The sequence below is a fragment of the Giraffa tippelskirchi genome, chromosome 13 (genome assembly GCF_054371585.1).
Source record: "Giraffa tippelskirchi isolate mGirTip1 chromosome 13, T2T-mGirTip1v1.2.pri, whole genome shotgun sequence".
Classification (NCBI taxonomy): Eukaryota; Metazoa; Chordata; class Mammalia; order Artiodactyla; family Giraffidae; genus Giraffa; species Giraffa tippelskirchi.
The window spans coordinates 12145039-12161405 of record NC_137287.1 but is presented as its reverse complement, the minus strand read 5'-3'; the positions used below and the strand labels follow the sequence as shown (position 1 = coordinate 12161405).

The 16367-nt window shown below is 52.1% G+C and overlaps 1 protein-coding gene across 7 annotated transcripts in view; it reads right to left on the bottom strand.

Annotated features, from left to right (window-relative positions):
• The window catches only part of AUTS2 (activator of transcription and developmental regulator AUTS2), a 1212852-nt gene that overhangs the window by 156030 nt on the left and 1040455 nt on the right, over positions 1 to 16367 (bottom strand). The window lies entirely within an intron of this gene.

Here is a 16367-nt window from a genome sequence, read left to right as displayed (position 1 = left end):
TTTCCAAGGCTCCACTTGAGGTTCATGGAAGAGGAGGACTTGAACCCAGGTTTCCTGAGGCTTCCAGCCTCAACCTCACCTGGCTGGCAGGATGCACCTGGCTGCTGGTAAATGTGCGGCATCTCCACCACCATCACAGGAAGTACTGCTTAGAGCCGTGGGTCTCATGACGCAGCAGCCTGGCCTGCAGGGCACATGAAAACCAGATCCCTGGGCCCCCCTCCCACAGTGTCTGATTCAGCAGGCCTGGGGTGGAGGCCTGAGAATCCGCATCGGAGTGAGTTCCCAGGTGAAGTCCCTGCTGCTGGCGTGGGACCACTCTGACCGCACGCCGCCTCAGAGTATGTGTGAGGAGGGGGAGCTGCCCTCCTGTTGCCTGCAGGCTGCCTCCTTGTGCCAGGGCCTCACCCCTCCCCTCCAGAACGCCGCTGACTACCAGCTAGGATGCAGCTCAGCGCCTGGTCTCTCCCTCTAGAGCCTGAGGCCCCGCAGGGACATAACCGACCTAAGTCTGCCAGGCCAAGTCACTCCTTCCTACTGGCACCTGCCAGTGTCCCAGTGCCATTCCCACAGCAAGCAGCCAGCCGGACTCCATCCAGGGGCAAACACCCGCACGGAGCCAGTGCGGCCTTTCCTGCTCTGCTTCCTGGAAGGCGTCCCCACACCGACTGGCTGAAAAGCGCCTGGGTGCTCTACCCTTCTATCCACTCAGAGGTCTCTCCGGGGGTCCCTCTTGGGCCTGGAGCCACCTGGGAGCTGGACAGGCTCTTCTGTCCTTAGTCATTTCAGGCAGGAAAATTAAAACCAACTGCGAAAGAGCATAAATCACCCTTTCCAGACGATTCAGAAATATTTGCCAATCAGAGTCCTCCGAGAGCACCTAAAAGGAGGACAGTGCTCCTTCCCCAAGCGTGCCAGAAGGTGTCCGCACAGAAGGTTCACCCTGGCCCTTCTCCTGCATCCAGGCTCTAGCTTAGGATGCTCCGAGGAGGAGAAAGATCCAGCTTGGAGCTTCCAAATACCCACTCAGTGGCTGAGCGGGCAGTGACCTCAGGACCGTGGGGTCACCTGTCCCTCTGCCTGGCACACGTGTCCCCTCCTCAGGGGGTCTACTCAGATGTCCCAGTGAAAATAGCACCCTCCCCACCAGGGCCCCTGGTCTCCCCTCGCCACCTCCAACCATGCTCCCCTGTTGACGGGGCTCCCTGTCTCTCCCACCACGAGGAGGAGGCTTCAGGAGGGCAGGACCCCGAGCCTGTTTTGGGCACTGATGGTACATGTGGTGCCCAGAATAACCCAGGCATCTAGCAGGCGCTTTGTAATATTTTTCCCATCTATTTTCCTTTGAAAAAAATTTCAGAGTCTACAGAGAACGAGTAAGACTATAGTGAACATTCATCACCCTTCACCTAGATTCAATCCTTGTTAACACTTTGCCATATTTGTTTTATTTCTCCGTGTGTGTGCCTATGTGTTTGTGTTAGTCATTCAGTTGTGTCTGACTCTTTGCCACCCCATGGATGATAGCCACTAGGCTCCTCTCTCTGTCCATGGGATTCTCCAGGCAAGAATACTGAGTGGGTTGCCATTCCCTTCTCCAGGGGGTTGTCCCGACCCAGGGATCGAACCTGGGTCTCCTGCACTGCAGGCAGACTCTCTACTGCCTGAGCCACCAGGGAAGCCCGTGTGTGTGTGTGTGTGTGTGTGATATATATATATATATATATATGCACGTGTGTGTTTTTATGTAGTGTGTGCAATACATACATGTGTGTATTTAAGTATGTGTGTATATATATCTATTTGTGAGTGCATATACATATATAGACACTATATAACTACACACACACATATATTTCTTTTTGGTAAACCAATTTTAAATTAAGGAAAAAAGTATTGCCTAATAATAAGAACTGTAAGAACTGATGCTTAATGAACAGACAAATTGATGCTTTTGAACTGCGGTGTTGGGAAAGACTCTTGAGAGTCCCTTGGACTGCAAGGAGATCAAACCAGTCCATCCTAAAGGAAATCAACCCTCAATATTCCTTGGAAGAACTGATGCTGAAGCTCCAATACTTTGGCCACCTGATGTGAAAAACTGACTCATTAGAAAAGATCCTAATGCTGGGAAAGATTGAAGGCAGGAGGAGAAGGGAACGACAGAGGATGAGATGACTGGATGGCATCACCGACTCAACGGACATGAGTTTGAACAAGGTCCGGGAGTTGGTGATGGACAGGGAAGCCCAGAGTCCACGGGGTATGCAAAGAGAAGGACACGACTGAGAGACTAAACTGAACTGAATCATAAGAACACTGCCACACCAGAAATTTCAACTGATACATTACCTAAATACATGGTCTGCATTCAAATCTCCCCAGATGTCCTCAGAACATCCTTTACAGCAAACCCTTAAACACTGTAGGCTGAGGGCCCCATCATGGATCGCGCACAGCCTCTGTTCCCACATCTTTGGCCTCCCTTGACCTTGAACAGCTTAGTCAATACCTGCTGAAGGTGGGTGGGAGAGTCAGGCTGGGATAGAGTCTTCCAGAGCAGCCAGCGGGGGAGCTGGGGGGACCCTCACCCCCAGTTTCCTCTATGCTCTCTCTTCTGCATCAAATCCCCGAACACCTCCACACGGGATGTGTTTCACTGTCCACCCCCCAGATTCCTGGACTGTTGTTTTCTCACCACTCACCCCTGGGGAGGGAGGCTGTCCCTGAAGCCCTCACCCGACGCGAGTTTCCATTATCCTTCAATACTGATTCTTCTCTCTCAAGACACAGGGCTTTCTCTACTACCCTTGGCTCACATTATAAAACATAAACACAGAAGGCTAAATGTGTGGCCTGGCTTGTGGCAAAGCTGTCGGCAGGGGCAGGGGGACACTTCTGCTTGAAGGAGGTGTGTCTGGGGTCACCGACGGGGCCGTGCGTCCTTGGTAGCCCAGAGGCTGCTTGCTCCGTAAAAGCCAATTGTGGCTATTATGAGGCTATTACTGGCATGAGCCGTGAGATGCTCAAAACACAGGAAAACTGCTCTGGGAGAGGGCAGGAGGAAGAACCCAAGAGAGACATAAAAAGGCCATAGGATTTAGAGAGCACTCTTAGGAGAGAAGAGGGGTGATGGATGGAATGGGGAGGGGACAAAGGGAGGGGCAGACATGCCAGGAGGGAGGAGAACATGCTAGATGTGGGAAGAGGGCAGGAGAGAGTCAGAACCTCAGATGGAGGGGGACCAGTGGACTTGACTTTGCTCAGTGGTAGGCAGACGTGCCGGAGAACAGTGGTCCCTGAGCAAGACTAGGGGAGAGGGTGGGAAGGGTCTGAGGAGGGCAGAGAGCAGGCTCAGGAAACTAGGAAGTGCACCCCCACTGCGTGCCAGGGCAAAGGGACACAGGCAGGGGGGGTGATTAGAAACCAGCAGGGCTTCCCTCATCTCTCTTTTGTGAAATCCTAAGGACCAAGAGGAAACCAAATCCCGTGGCTGCCCCGCACTGGGGCCCCCTGCCGGCCCCTGTTCCCCTGCTAGTGCCCGCCCTGAGGACTCCTGACAGTGGGTCTCTTGACGGTGCCCAAGTGTGACAAGACGGTATGAATCACATTTACCTAGACTCCCACTGCCCCACCCCCGCTTTCCAGTATCACTGGAGCCTGGAGTTGGTGACAGCCCCCACTGTGGACACCGACCATCTAATTTCCTCGTCTCCTGGGGGCTCTAAATACAGCCCCCTCTGACCTGCCGGCGGGAGAGATGACCTCCCATTTGTCCTGCTTATCACTGGTAATAACCATTAGGGACAATGGCAGGCGCGCGCACCTGCTGCCCACTAGGACGGCAGATCGGGTCTCCGCAGGAGGCCGGGGATGCAAATCTCCTTGTCCTTTTCATCACCGCCTCACTCCCAGGCACTCACCCGCACAGACGCCCCCGAACCAGGGGATGCGGGGGACCTGAGCCGGGGAGACGGAGCGTGCCCCGCCCCCAGGTGAGTTAGCCTCCCCGGATCCAGGGGTTGAGCAGATGCTGTCAGGCGGCAGTTGTCAGGCTGATGAAAAGACCCGGTGCCGCCGAACCCTCGGTGTGGACCTGCCCTGTGTACAGAGGCCGAGACTCAGGACGCCGGATGAAGGAGCAGGGGTGAGATTTTACTGCACGAGCCCTTTGCGGGGAGCGTTTTCACAGCCGCCCTTGTCGTCCCCGAGACGGTCCCCAGCGGACATCGGGGACAGAACCCGTGGCAGGGCTGGCACGGCGTTGTACATCCCACCTCCCAAGTTTGCGCCATCCCCTCTCCTGGGGTCCCCCCCCAGGGCCTCTGAGTGCCCTGATCTGAGGGTCCCCGCAGGGGCTGGGTCTCCCTGGGGCTGCGGGAGGCGGAGGGCGCTCCCGAGGCCGGGCCGCCAGCAGCCAGCAGCCAGCCGGCCCAGCCCTGCTGTAAAGTATTAACTCATACTGAACACAGTTTGTCTCCGAGGACCCTCTTGGCCCCTTCGTCATCCTGTGCTGACATTTTAATCGTGCTTTTGTGGGAGCCGGCTGGCAGTTTGTCATCAGGAATGGCGCGGCGAGGGGCCAGAGCGCGTTGCTGGCTGAGGCTGCTGCTGAGGGAAGCAGCCCATTCTGACAGACTGAGCAATAATCTGAACTTACTGCGCCGAGCCTGTGGGACACCAGCCGGGCCGCTTTATCTTCTTCATTAAAGTGCGCTCAAAAAAAAAATCCATTTTCCTTTAAAGTCTCAGGAACAGATGGAGTAAAATTAATTGCGCCATTAAGTCCCGATAGACAATACCAGAGTGGTTTTCTTTCAACTGTGCATGTGTGTTACAAAGTGCTCTTCGTAAAAGGCAATTACTGCAACATTTGCCATAAAATAAAGGTTGCTTTAATGGGCAATAAACACAGGCTTCAAATTTTGTATGAAATGGGTCTCCAAAGGGCGCTGTTAGAGGCGGCTCAAAGGCACGGCTGACTTCAGGATTTCTGCTCCGGCTCTGGCTCAGCCCGTTCTGAGAACAATGCCTCCCCACCCTTGGATGTATTCTGATAGAATGATGGATGTGACGTGCTCTCGGCATGGGCCTCTCCAGACAGATTTTTCTGGTCAGCAAACGGCAGGCGGGAGAGAGCAGGAGAGAAAGAGAGACACAGCGGTGGGGAGGGGGAGAGAGAGAGAGGAGTTCACCAGGGTGTCCTCAGGGCGGCACCCACTGGCTGAGGAAGGAGCCAGTTAAAGTGATAGGCCCAGTTTGCAGGGATGGAGTCGGGCATTTACTCCTCTTCCATCTCACAGGCCTGGTTGAGGGTTTCCAGTGGATTCCTGGAAGGAGGGCGTAGTGAGAAATCTGTATTTCTGTATATTCACGGCACTTTAGGACCAAGATTTGGCGACGAGGGGAAAGAGGCTGCAATTTACAACTGAGATGAAGGTGGAGCTGCGGGTTGCTCAGCAGACTGACGACCAGGCACGCGGCCAGAGCCCAGCTCACCGCCCCTCTGAGGACAGTGGCCGAGCTGTTTAAGGGGTCCCAGAGCACGCGCACAACACACATCTCCAAGCCAAGTGGAGGGGGCTGGCTTTTCTCAGTCCTCTGCGCCTTTCCTTTGAACTGCACCCCCCCTATCCCCACCGCCGCTTCATATCAATCCTCCCCGTTCAGGGATCCAAGCTCCTCAGACATGGTTGGATGGGGGGCAGGAATGCCAAGAAGGCCAGAATCTCATTTCAATCCACTATATTTCTACATTTCAGTAATTACAAAGTTAGCATGACATATAAATGATCCATTAATTGAAATATGGACTACAGCAACTCCAACATTTATGGGATAAATCCATATTTCATTAAACAAATCCAATAAGCAAATATATCAAGGAGAACATGAGAGCATTTTTATTTAAGTACAAGAGCAGGGGCTAAAAGAACCATTTCCTGTCCAAAGTACAGACCTAGAGCTTAAGAAACAAACAAACAAAAGAACCCTTAGCAGATGTGGAATTTGATGGGGCTGATGAGACTGAGAAGCTGATGCTGATGAAAATTAGCTTCAAGGGAATCAGGGGTCAGGTCCTAGGTCAGGGCTGGGGGGGGGCAGGGAGCCCCAGCAGCCACCAGCCGCCATGATGCAAGAGGTGCTGTTTCTGCTCAGACTATGGAGGGGATGGCGAGAGGCCACATGGACGCTTTGGCTGCTCCGAGGAAGGCAGGGCAGGCTTTTAGCTGTGTTTTAAAAGAGAGGCTGTATTTGCACTGAGCCATGCACCCTGCAGCCCGACCTCTTCTTTGGGGTGTTTCCTTCTCTGACGTTGGCAGGGGGTGATGTCTATGGCAGCCCAGCCAACCTGACTCCCTCAGCACAGACGTGAGCTGCCACTGGAACCTGGGCTCTCAGAGAACCGCCTCCTTCCTCTGTGGCTCTCCTGCTGGCATTCCCTTGCATCCAAATGGCATCACCGCCTGCCCCCCAAAACCTGCCTCCCTGTGCACCCCAGGCAATCTTTGTGCCTAGACCCCCTCCTCTTCCTTCATCCCTGCTGCCCATTCTGAAGGTCCTTGTGTCCACCTTCTTTGCCACATCTTATCTCAGATCCCATCACCTCACCTGGCTGTCACAGATTTTTAACCTGTCTCCTGCTCCAGCCTGACCTCTGCTAACTGCTTCTCAAGGTGACTGAGTGGGCTGAGATGAGAGTTTCCATATACTGGATTTTGCCTGGGAAAAGTTTAGTGAACGAATTATCTCCTGGGGTAGGGGGGTGGGCGATAACTATGAATAGTATACTGTTTCATAGTGTCCCAGTGAGGAGATTATAATCCCAGTTAAAACTCACGGCAGCCCGCTGCATCTACAATTCCTGTAAGTTTCAGGAAAACTCTAAGTTCCTTAAGCTTCAGGTCCAGTTTTGCAGGGCTCCAAGCTTATGTAATTTGGGGTGCCCAGATCAGATACAAATTTAATGCAAGATATAAAATTATTATAAAGATTTACCATATATATATATATATATGAACAAAAAACAACAGCCACATGAAGACACTGCTAGAGGCCCAGCAGGGGCTCAGAAGGGGCCTGGACAGTGAGAGGTCCTCCAACTTGAGCTTCCACAGCCTCTTGCTGTGTTCCAGCTTCTGCCCTGACTTGGAATACAAGGAAGGGGTCTGTGATCTGGCCTCGCCCTAACTCCTTAGGCTTCTTCTTGACACTGCCCGGCCCAATCCCCAACTCCCAGTGCACGGCTCCCCACGCTCCCGCCCTGTGCTCCCCACGCTCCCGCCCTGTGCTCCCCCACGCTCCCGCCCTGTGCTCCCCCACGCTCCCGCCCTGTGCCCACCACGCTCCCGCCCGGTGCTCCCCACGCTCCCGCCCGGTGCCCACCACGCTCCCGCCCGGTGCCCACCACGCTCCCGCCCGGTGCCCACCACGCTCCCGCCCTGTGCTCCCCACGCTCCCGCCCGGTGCCCACCACGCTCCCGCCCGGTGCCCACCACGCTCCCGCCCGGTGCTCCCCACGCTCCCGCCCGGTGCTTCCCCACGCTCCCGCCCGGTGCTTCCCCACGCTCCCGCCCGGTGCTTCCCCACGCTCCCGCCCTGTGCCCCTCACGCTCCCGCCCTGTGCCCACCACGCTCCCGCCCTGTGCTCCCCACGCTCCCGCCCTGTGCTCCCCACGCTCCCGCCCGGTGCCCACCACGCTCCCACCCTGTGCCCACCACGCTCCCGCCCTGTGCTCCCCACGCTCCCGCCCTGTGCCCCTCACGCTCCCGCCCGGTGCTTCCCCACGCTCCCGCCCTGTGCCCACCACGCTCCCGCCCTGTGCTCCCCACGCTCCCGCCCTGTGCCCACCATGCTCCCGCCCTGTGCTCCCCCACGCTCCCGCCCTGTGCTCCCCCACGCTCCTGCCCTGTGCTCCAATGCCATGACCATGCATGGTTAGGTGAGCGTGCTGCCTTCTCTCCCCCTTCCACCCCATGCTCCCCGCTCTTCCCAAGGCCAGGCGAAGGGCAAGGGAGAAAGCACCCTGGCAAACGTCTCTGCAACTTTCAGAACTCGGCTCTATCATCGTTTCCTCTCGGGAGCCTCTTCTGATGACGTCAGGCAGGACTTGGGACCTTTCCTCAGAAGCTCCCATAACATCCTGACTGTTCTTATCCCACCCCGACTGCACACTCAGAAATGAGCTGTCTTTTCTTCCACTGAGTACAGAGTAGATGCTAAATACGTATCTAATGAATGGATAGGCCAGTCTGAGATCAAAGCAACATTTTTTTCCAGTGCCATATGCGATCCTTGCTAAGGCTAGGCAATGAGGCTAGACACTGTGCTTGGAATGGGATGGGGAAGTGGTAGAACGGGAGCCAATGCTACACCATAAGGTGCCAACTCCACTCTCTCTGAACCAGGGCAGCTGCCAAAGCACAAAGCGATTGGCTGTTGGCAGGGATGGAATAATGAGCCGGTACTGACCCATACCTGAAGCCTAGGTCAGTAGCTCTCAATTAGCTTTGCACATTAAAAATATCAGAAGTGGGACTTCCCTGGTGCTTCAGGGGTTAAGAATCCACCGTGCAATGCAGGAGATGGGGGTTCAAACCCTGGTTGGAGAACTAACATCCCACATGCCATGGGGCAACTAAGCCCCCTCACCACAACTACAGAAGCCCACACGCCACAGTGAAGATGCCATGTGCTGCAATCAAGATTTGATGCAGCCAAGTAAATAAAGAAATATTAAAAATAATAATAATTTAGGTTTAAAAAATTTGAAGTATTTTTAAAAAATGTATTTCATTGCTGCTTGGTACCTAGCCCCAGAGATGACTTTTTTGCATGGTGGAATCCAGTCATCAATGGGCTTCCCAGGTGGCACCAGTGGTGAAGAACCCACCTGCCAATGCAGGAGACATAAGAGACATGGGTTTGATCCCTGGGTCAGGAAGATCCCCTGGAGAAGGGAATGGCAACCCACTCCAGTATTCTTGCCTTGGAGAATCCCATGGACAGAGAGGCCTGGTAGGCTACAGTCCATGGGGTCGTACAGAGTCATCAATACCTTTAAGAAGCTCTCCAGATGATTTCAGAGTTGAAAAACAATGACCTACCTAATCCCATATTAATCTAAAACTCCCATTTAAAATATCCTTTTACTCACAAATCTGGATCTGGTCACAGTTACCCACCTGTCTTCAGTCAATACTGTACACGGTCTATCTGTGTCACTTTCTCAGCATGAGTGAGCACCCGTTGTTGAGTGTCTGGGCAGAGGGCCACGGTGACTTTGCACCCTGCACCCCCTGCCACCATCTCACTGGTTCAGTCCGCAAATGCTTTGTGAGTGTTTGATACAAAGCACTCACAGGAAATACACAAGAGTAAGACTTAGTCCTTATCCTCAAGGAGCTTGCAATATTTTAGATCAAACCACAATGAAACTTGACAGCAAAAGAACATTCACCAGCCTGTCATGTAAGTACCAGTGATAAGTGCTCTGCGCCAGGCTGTCCCTCCACAGCAGATCTGTGATGGCCAAGTAGTCTGTGAAACCCAAGATGTTGGATTGGTGGAGGAAAGAGCGACACTAACAGCTGTAAGTCAGGAAGTAACCCTCAAGTCACACTGGATACTCATTCATTCGTTCCTTCTATTTACTGATATATATATGTTTCAAACATGTATGACATGCAACACACGATGGTGAGTTCCACAGATACAGGGGTGCAGGAGATGGAGATGACCCCCTGGCCTGATGGAACACAGGATATAAAAGAGGCTCTTATGCATCATGCATTGAAGTCCCCAACTGCCACTGTGGTTAAGGCTAAAAGGGAAAGTCTGGGCTCCTCAGATGTGAAGGAAACTCAGAAGTCAAGGGCCACAGAGATCTACGTTCCAAGAGCATAGCCGGTCAGGTGCTTAAGTTTGGCGGTAACTCCTCCACGTGGAGGGTCAGAGCAGCCTTGGAAGGAAGCCGGTGAGCAGAGGAGAGCTAAGGCTCAGCTTATCCTCCCTGCTGGACCGCATTCTCTCTCATTGGCAGAGAAATAACCTGTAGGGACTTGCACAGTGCCATGTGCAGATGGGGTTTAATGAATGTGGTGATGATAATGATGATAATTATTCAAATTCCTTCCTATCTCTGCACCCCAGGGAGGCCAGTGCTGCCTTTTGTCATCTGACTAAATTTGAGAGGTGACCCTCCCTCCTCGGTTTTTTGTGTGATGTCTTCCCACGCCTGGCACAGCGTTTCTCTGCTTCACGTCGTCACTCGCGTTGGCACGTGCTCAGCAGTGTGCTACCTACTTGGGAGGGGATAAGAGAAAAACGAGATTCTCAGGAGGGGCCCTCCTGACACGGAGGACGAGGTTGGGGCTGGGGCTGGCACAGGGAGCACCTTAAAACCAGAAATACCAAGTGTGAGGACCAGATAAGAGAATGTGTGTTCGTTTGCTTATACTCCACCTCCTTCAGGAGAGAATTTAAGGAGAATTAAAATAAAATGAACAGATACACATAACAAAGCTATTAAAATTGAAACAGAAAGTCAAAATCTGATTAAGGAAGAGAAATCAAAACCTATTTGCAGGGCAGGAACAGAAATGCAGACGGAGACAACAGCCTCTGTGGACGCGCGGTGGGGGGAGGGGGGAGTACCACTGACATATGTACATGTCCGTGTGTAAAACCGAGAACTGGTGGGAAGCGGCTGTGTCGCACAGGGGGCTCAGCTCGCTGCTCTGTGATGACCCAGGAGCGTGGGATGGGGGTGGGAGGGAGGCTCAGGAGGGAGGGAATATATGTATACATATAGCTGATTCACACTGGCGGCAAAAACTAACACAATGTTGTTAAGCAATTATGAAGTGAAAGTGTTGGGCGCTCAGTCGTGTCTAGACTCTTTGCCACCCCGTGGACTGTAGCCCATGGAATTCTCCAGGCAAGAATACTGGAGTGGGTCGCTATTCCTCTTCTACTCCGATTTTTAAAAAGGCTAAAAAACCCCCAAAAAAACACAGAACCATGAGACCGAGCACCGAATTTAACTCTGGCCTTTCCAGAAGATGGGGCAGAAGGGAAAGACAGGATCAGGTAATCTGCACTCCCCAGTGGGAGAGAACTCCACGGTTCTCCCAGAGAGATGGTAACATCCTGACTGGTCCACAACACCCTGCATGAGTGGTCCCTGTCTTCACAGCAGACACATGTTATCGTCACCTTGGCTTTTGAAAATCATCATAAGTCCAAGGTATAAACATTCAAGTAGGATCTATCAAAGATAATTCAACAAAGGAAGATAAGCTACTGCTGTCTAAGCCTGTGCTTTCCTGGGGATCTAACCTGATAAAAGGAGAACTTGGAGATCACCTGGGGGAGGGAGTGGAGCCCTCTGCTGACCTGCCAGGAACAGGACTTCTCTCCCCTGACTTCAGGAAGCACTGGAGGACAGCAGTGGGAGAGGACACTGCGAGGGGGCACCCCAGACAGTGCTCCGACGCTGCTGACCCCCACGCTCCAGATGCCCAGGACGGCTGACGTCCTGAGTAGAGGCAACGCCGAAAGCCCGGCCAGCCCTCCTGCGTGCAGGGCTGAAGGCCATCCTTCTCCCCATGGAGACCAGTGAAGAAGGTCCTTCAGGAAAGCCTCCAGGTGCCTCCGTGAATGGCTCTGGGTCCACTGATCCCTGCACAGTTGACATGCTGAGACTTTAGAATGCCGATGGTCAAAAGAATTATCTGTGATGATGAAAATGGTCCCTGGTGGCACAATGGATAAGAACCCGCCACCAAGGCAGGAGACATGGGTTTGATTCCTGGTCCGGGAAGATGCCACACGTAGAGCAACCGAGCCTGCAAAGAGTAGCCACTGAGCCCACGTGCTGCAACTACTGAAGCCTGCAAGTCTTGAGTCTGTGCTCCGCAACAAGAGAAGCCACTGCAATGAGAAGCCTGCACACTGCAATGAAGAGCAGCCCCTGCTTGCTGCAACTAGAGAAAGCCTGTGCAAAGCCGCGAAGGCTCAGCACAGCCAAAAATAAAGAAAACGATCCCTGTCTGCACTGTCTGATACAGCAGCCACTAGTCACATGTGGCATTCAGGATGTACGTCACTGAGTAACTGATGTTTAGATTTTATTTAATGTTCTTTCCTGTAATCATGTACGGATGTGAGAGTTGAACTATAAAGAAAGCTGAGCGCCAAAGAATTGATGCTTTCAAACTGTGTTGCTGGAGAAGACTCTTGAGAGTACCTTGGACTGCAAGGAGATCCAACCAGTCCATCCTAAAGGAAATCAGTCCTAAATATTCATTGGAAGGACTGATGCTGAAGCTGAAACTCCAATACTTTGGCCACCTGATACAAAGAACTGATTCACTGGAAAAGACCCTGATGCTGGGAAAGATTGAAGGTGGGAGGAAAAGGGCATGGCAGAGGATGAGATGGTTGGATGGCATCACCGACTTGATGGACATGGCTTGAACAGCTCCGGGAGTTGGTGATGGACAGACAAGCCTGGCGTGCTACCGTCTATAGGGTCACAAAGAGTTAGACATGACTGAGTGACTGAACTGTTTATTTAATGTTAATCAATTTAAATTAAATAGCCACACATGACTAGTGGCCACGGACTAGACAGAGCAACCCTGCAGATCCACATCTCAGAATTGGTTTGCAAAGCTTCCTAACAGGCATTGCTCATACCCCACCGTGGCCGTAGATAAATCTCAGGGACGCTCTTGAGGGCCTCATAGGAGAAGTCAGAAACCAAAGACTTCTCCCAGGCACTTGAATAAACTGTTCTGCTCAATGAAACTATTTAGTACTGACCAAACACACTTTGGAGAAGGTTTGCCAAACACAACAGTTGAGGTTTTGACAAACCGGAGGTTGTGCCATTCTGGTATTGGGTAACTATGGGGCCCAAATGTCTCCCCAAAGTCATTCCTAATTCCCATATAATCCCCAGTCGTAAAGCCCTGCCAGGCGCACAAGCTCTCTTCCTAATTGCCGAGGCAGGAGGGCATGCAGAGAGTTCATCCGCATGTGGTAATTAACTCTCACCTTAGTGGTCAAGAATAAAACACATCTCTGTTTTCAACACTCTGCGATTAAGATCTGCCATGTCTGGAGGTCATTTTGGCCTCCCCCTGACTCTTGGAGCGCTAATAAAACTCAGCCTTCGCAAGAGTATCCATGGCCAATGATTCTGGTGAAGTCTGGCCGTTAGCTGACTTCAGTCCGCAAAGAGAAAGGCCAAAGAAAGACGCGTGAAAGCTGCCAACGGCTCTGGATCCATTTTTCCATATGTTGAAAGAGCACGACCGCTACACAAAATGTTTAGAAATATGAGTTAAGTTTTGTCACAATGCATTAAAGCTGATTTCAGGGGAAAAAACATTACAAACCTTTTTCTAGTCTCATATATAATAACCAACATGACTCTGGATTACTGAAGAACATTCTTGGCAAGAGTGAACGAAGGGATTACAGAAGAGAAGCCGGTTGACTGAACTGGAGGGAGCTGTGATTTCAAGGAAGGCTGGGAGTTAGTGGGAGGGCAGGCGGACCCGGGCCTGAGCTGTAGCTGTGGGGACGACGAGGACTATGGAATCTGGCCGAACACCATGTTCTGCTTGGCAAGAATGTGCTGCCTGACAAACACCCAGGGCACTAACCCAAAGAAACCCAGGTCCCGTGGCAGGATGGGGTGAGAATTCAGAAACAGAGGACTATGGCAGCCTCTTGGGGCCCAGGGCAATACAGGTCAAAGATGAACTTAACAAGTACTCAGAGAAAAGGGATTTCATGAGAGACTACAGAGAAATGAAGTTGCCTGGACGCCTCTACTCCAAGGTTAGCCTGAAGAACCCAGTCTGAACACGTCTTCAAAAAGCCTACGCTCAAGGTGGCTCAAACAGAAAAGAGTATCTGCCTGCAATGCAGAAAAACTGAGTTCGATCCCTGGGTCAGAAAGATCCCCTGAAGAAGGGAATGGCTACCCACTCCACTATTCTTGCCTGGAGAATCCCATGGACAGAGAAGCCTGGTGGGCTACAGTCCAAGGGAAAGCAAAGAGTCGGACACGACTGAGTAACTAACAGTTTCACTTTCAAGTCAGCCTCAGCATCATGCAGCACTTAGCAAATCTCTGCCATGTCTGCCACGGTGTGTGCTAGACCTACTTCTTTAATCTCTGCTTTTGCTCTGATCCAGTTAAGACATCAGCATCTAACTAAACAGAATTGCAGCTAAACATTTTTGTCAGACTGGGGTTCTCAGCCTAATAATATCCCTCCATGAAGAACAGTTCTCCTTGCCCCTCTTTTCTGAAAACCAAATCTGATGCAAGACGAAAAACTTAGAAAAACTAATGGGACTATAATTTTGAGGAACGCAAGGGCTGTCCTTTGGGTTATACTTTGGGTTAATCTGGAGAAGCCTGCAAATGAAGAGAAAATTGATGGGTATAAACTTGGAAAGAACTGGGCTCAGTTTTCAGAGGAGTTAAAAATGGGGCGGGTGACAAGTCCCCTGTGAGATGATCGTTCTGTGGTGACCAAACGCCTGAGATGTGGGAGAAAGGAGAACTCCCAGATGTCAGGCACCTGGGCACTGCAGAGGCCACCCTGTGGGCAAGCCTTCACCCTTTCCCTCGCTGCCTCTTTGCCCAGTGCTGGAAAGGATGAGCAGCAAAGAACAAAAACAACAGAGGCCGCGAAGCAGTGCTAGCCAGCAAGCATGAGGCAACGGAGCCCAGTGGAGTTCTTCTCCCTAAAGGGAAATTGGAGACAGATGTGCTATCAGATGGCTCCTAGAAGCTGTGTCTGGAGGTAGCTGAAATGAAGTGAATGAAAAGGGTGGAAAAGCCTTGTGAAGTCACGCCACACTGACCTGGGGGCCTTGAGGGTCAAGATTCAGGACCATCAGAGGGAAGCAGCCGAGGCATGGCCGGCCCTGCAGGAGCCCGGGGCCTTGATCACAGAAGGTGTGTCTTGGGCAACAGGCTTCCTGAGCAGGGAAGTCAGGAGTGGGACTGTGCCACATGGAAAGATGTCTCACTTTGTAGGACTGTGAGCCCAGGTTCCCAGACCAGTTAGTAGAAGTTATGCTTTCGGCTTCATTTTGACCAACTCTAAACCATAAAGAAGGCTGAGGGCCAAATAATTGATGCTTTTGTACTGTGGTGCTGGAGAAGACCCTTGAAAGTCCTTGGACTACAAGGAGATCAAATCAGTCAATCCTAAAGGAAATCAACCTTGAATATTCATTGGAAGGACTGAAGCTGACTTCAAAGGTCCAATACTTTGGCCACCTGATGTGAAGAGCTGACTCACTGGAAAAGAGCCTGATGCTGGGAAAGATTGACGGCAGGAAGAGAAGGGGGCAACAGAAGATGAGATGGTTGGATGGCATCACTGACCCCATGGACATGAGTCTGAGCAAACTCCAGGAGATAGTGAAGGACAGGGAAGCCTGGTGTGCTGCAGTTCATAGGGCTGCAAAGAGTCGGACATGACTTAGTGGCTGAACAACAACAAACAATGTACATCTATGGGGCACAGGAATCCATCCACCTGAAGTTCCATTCCCTGTGCAATTTCCCAGGAGTGTGTCTCTTCCATAAATTGAGGCACACCAGTACCATCTGCTCAGAAGGAGAAAAGAGGAGAGAAAGAGAGCTCAAAGGAGGCCAAGTTCCTGCCCTTGGCCCAGGTGCTCTGGTCTAAGGTTAGAGCAGTTGATGGGGACCCTGCTGAGAGGCTGGCAGGGGGTGAGGTGCTGGGTGGGCCTCTGCCACTGTCTTCAGTGTCACGCCTGCCTTTCATCTCTGCAGCTGGAACCCAAGTACCCCACAGGGTCAGTGGGCCTTGGGGTGAGCCCACCTCTAAGGAAACACAAGCGACGCCTCCATGAGCAACCTGAGCTGGGGAAGGGGAGGAAGCCATAAAACAGGACATCGGTGAATTCCCTCTTCTACTTGCTAGGGGTCATTTTCTCCAAACAGGAGGCCCCCTTGCCAACTGCCCTCCTGCCTCTGCTCAAAGGCTAATGATTCCTTAAGGGTCAAACAGCAGCCAGGACAATAGCCTCTTAAAAACAAAATGCCAGGGTTACACATTATTATTTTTATTTTCCCCCTCTTGGCTGTTCCTTTTTTTTTTTCCCCTTTACCTTGACCAGCACTTCTAATTATTTTAGAGGGAAGAGGGAAGATAGGAAATCAAAAGATCTGGTTCAAAACACAGCTCTCTCCCCCTCCTCCTGGGGTGAGCTCGTCTCCTGTGAGATAATAAGCATGAAGTGGATGCCAGGCTGCATGCACTCCCCAGACAATGGCTGGGGAGAAAAAGGCAGCAGCACACAC